This window comes from Rhinatrema bivittatum, chromosome 16 (assembly GCF_901001135.1).
Source record: "Rhinatrema bivittatum chromosome 16, aRhiBiv1.1, whole genome shotgun sequence".
NCBI lineage: Eukaryota > Metazoa > Chordata > Amphibia > Gymnophiona > Rhinatrematidae > Rhinatrema > Rhinatrema bivittatum.
In genome coordinates this window covers 35,968,556-35,971,826 of record NC_042630.1, presented here as the reverse complement: position 1 = coordinate 35,971,826, position 3,271 = coordinate 35,968,556, and the positions used below count along the sequence as shown (strand labels likewise).

The window sequence follows — 3,271 nt, the reverse complement described above, 5'->3', positions numbered from 1 at the left end:
CGTCGGTGGTTTATGCTATAAAATGTCCATGTGATTTATTTTATGTAGGAAAGACAACTAGAAAGGTTAAAACAAGGATAATGGAACATTGCAGCCAGATTCGAAACAATGTTGAGACAGCCCCTTTGGTGGGTCATTGGCGGGAACAAGAAATTCAATTGAAGATTTAAAGTTTTTTTTTTGTACTTCAAAAGATTAAAAGTAGAAGAGGTGGGGATGTGACTAAAATGTTATTAAGGGCAGAACAAAGATGGATATTTTCTTTGAAAACTTTAATGCCTATGGGCTTGAATGACGAGTGGATTGGGTGGCTTGCCTCTGAATTGGAGCTCTTTGATTGGCTGTGGCTGCATTTGTAAGGTGCAATGGAGAGCCCTTTAAACAGCTGTGAGATGAGATGTAGAACGCTGAGAAATTGGGGGCGTCTTTGTGAGCGTCTTGGTGGTAGGTTATTTTGAATTGTTTAAAGTTTTCTTTAAATAAGAGTTGAAGTTAATTCTTAAGATATGGGGGCAATGTTCCTTGTGATTTTTTAGAAAGGAAGCAAGAAACAAAAGCAGAATTGTGGCGTGGCAACGCTGAAAGATTGGGAGCGCCACGGTGAGCGTCTTGGTGGAAGGTTTTTTCAATTTCCTAAAGTTCCTGTGAAGATGAGTGGAATTTAATTTTGAAGAAATGGGGGCAATTCTTTGTGATTTTTTTCTAGAAGAATGTGAAAAACAAAGGTGAAACTGTTGAAGTTTTTTCTGTCTTCTGTGTAGAAGGATTGAGATGAACTGAAGGTTGAGGAGAGAGGTTTGTATATGGGTGTTGACAGGATATTTGATGCACATTTTTTTTGATAAAAAAAAAACTTTTGGGAAAAGCAGTATTTTTGTAGAATAATGATAAATGTGTGTTGTTTGAATGTTATTTTTGTAGAGAGGATACATTTGGGTGAATTGCTGGAGAAGATCATTGAAGGTTGGGGTTAGCAATGATTTACACTATGCTCCCCTGAAGAAGCCTATTGAATGGCGAAACAACATGTTGGGAGTGTAAAAGGAAGCAATGATTTGTGTTGAAATAATGTTGTAAAGAGGGAGGGTAAAGATTGGGTTGAACAACTCTATAGCGATCCTTTATAAAATTTGAATATGTGTGTATGAATGGTTGTTTTAATGATTGTGATGTTTCTTTGGAAATTTGATATTCACTCTATATAATCTGATGAAGAAAAAATATTGTAATGTTTTTGAAGTGTTTAAAAATATTTGTATACAATCAATACTTTCTAATTAATTTATGCATTTATGGTATAATGGATTAAAATATGTTATATATATTTTTATAAGTGCCAGTATGGTGAATTTTGTGAGATTTAAAGCAGCAGCAGGGTGTCGCTCCTGAGAAACGTCACCAGCTCGGCTCCCGCTGGGGAGGCAGAAGCTGCAGGTTGTTTTTGGGGGGTTTTTCCCCTCTAGCAGTGGCAGTGCTGGTGCTAGGGGCGCTGGATGGCCCTCCTCGCTCTCCAGCTCCCCCAGACTTGAACGAGGTTTTTAATGCTTAAGGCCCGTAATTAACAAAGGCGGCGGGAACCGCTCGGACTGCAGGGGAGGTGCTTTGGTTCTGTGGTGCGAGGTTGGGGTTTGGGTGGCCGGGGGCGTTCTCGTCGCATTAGCGGGAGTCGGTCGGCCTCCCCCTCCCCCCCCCCCCATCAGCGAGCTCAGAAGCCCCGGCAGGACGGGCCCTGCTCATCGAGCCGACTGCACTGCTCCTTCATTAGCTTTCGGGAGCTGTAAAGGCTCCAGATCAGAAGGTGCCCGGTGGTATCGAGGGAGGCGGGAGGTTTCCGGCCGCTCGCCTGCAGATGACGCAACCCCTGGCAATCTCCGGGCTCTTGTTTCGGCTGCAAAGTAAACAAGGCAAGGCGGGCCCCGCGGGACTTTCGGAGCGGCCTCTGCGGGCAGGACGTGGCAGCTTGCCTGGGCGGCGTTTGCTGAATCGGGGAGGAGCCGGCAAGGCCCCCCCCCCGATCTCTCACAGGGCCCTCTCTCAAGACGCGGGCAGGTCACTGCTTCCCCCCCCACACACACACACAATCGGGGGCGTCGGACGTGTGTTCCCACCGTGGGCCGTGAAATACTGAACTGTAAATCGCCCTTGGATGAAAGGACGCCGTATGGTATAAACCGAAAGCTTCCTTAGGATCGTTTGCATGCAGCAGGACTGAGTGCCGGAGACCTGGTAGCGGCCTTTTCATGCCTTGTAGAAGCCTCTAGGGGAGAGGATGGATGGAAGGGTCTCCCAGGACAGGCAGTGGACACAAAAACCGGATCAGAAAGCCTGGGGCAGACACTGAGGAGCCCTAGGGGTGAAGCTGGGGGGGGGGGGGGAGGTGTTGAAGCCAGAGCTCACCTGGGGTCTATGACAGTGCAGCAGGAAGTAAATTGGACAGAGATGAGATGGACCTTAGGCCCCTTATCTGCTATCAGATTCTCCATTTCTAGGTCAGGAAGCCAGTGAGGGCATGACCTTACCTTATGACCTAAGTGGACATCCAAAGATTTAAACCATGGCTGTTGCTGGTCACCCCCCTGCAGCTCTGTAATGCATAGCTGCATGGGAGGATCTGCTGGTTGTAACCTGTGTCCCTGAACAGAGTAAGTATCCTGCTCTCCTCTACACCCTGTTTGCAAATCTTCTGACTGGGCTTTGAGGTTTTTTTTACAGTTTAAAAAAAAAAAAAGAGAACTCAGTCAAAGTTTTGGGAGTTGTGTATTTGCAAGCTGAAAATGAGAACAGGATGCCCTATTTTGAAGGGGAAATAAAATGAGCCTTTTTTGGACCGCAGGAAGGTTAAGCTTAAATGCTGGTGGCCACAGGGCTGTCTCTCATGACCCAGGTGGTTAGAGTGAAAGGGGTGAGGGGTTTTTACTTCTGCCAGCTTAAGCCAGACACATATCCTGGCATGAGGCGGGTGAGAAATCGCTGGGCCCCAGCACCTTCTCTGCGTCTCCTTTGAGGTCCCAGTCCCATGTGAGCCAGCTACCCTAGCTTTTATCCCCAGGCCTTCTATTAACTTTGGTTGTTGCAGGGATAGGGGGGGGGGGCCACAGTTCCCTCAGGCATGTGACAGCAGTGTGATCTTCAGCTGGCTTTGCTCTTAGGTGTCAGGAGTCAGGACTCCCTTCCTCCTGGAGAGTGCTGTGAACTCTGCCTGTGCACCATTCCCCCAAGTTGCAGTTGACTCAAGCAGCAGACACAGACCTGGAAATTGATCCTGAATCTC

General features: G+C 47.3%; 1 long non-coding RNA gene across 1 annotated transcript; it reads left to right on the top strand.

Annotated features, from left to right (window-relative positions):
• The first annotated feature begins 251 nt into the window (after window positions 1-251).
• LOC115077142 lies at window positions 252-947 on the top strand. The gene is made up of 3 exons (XR_003852964.1): window positions 252-600; window positions 707-795; window positions 922-947. It is a non-coding gene; the product is annotated as an uncharacterized LOC115077142 (long non-coding RNA).
• Window positions 948-3,271: the final 2,324 nt, after the last annotated feature.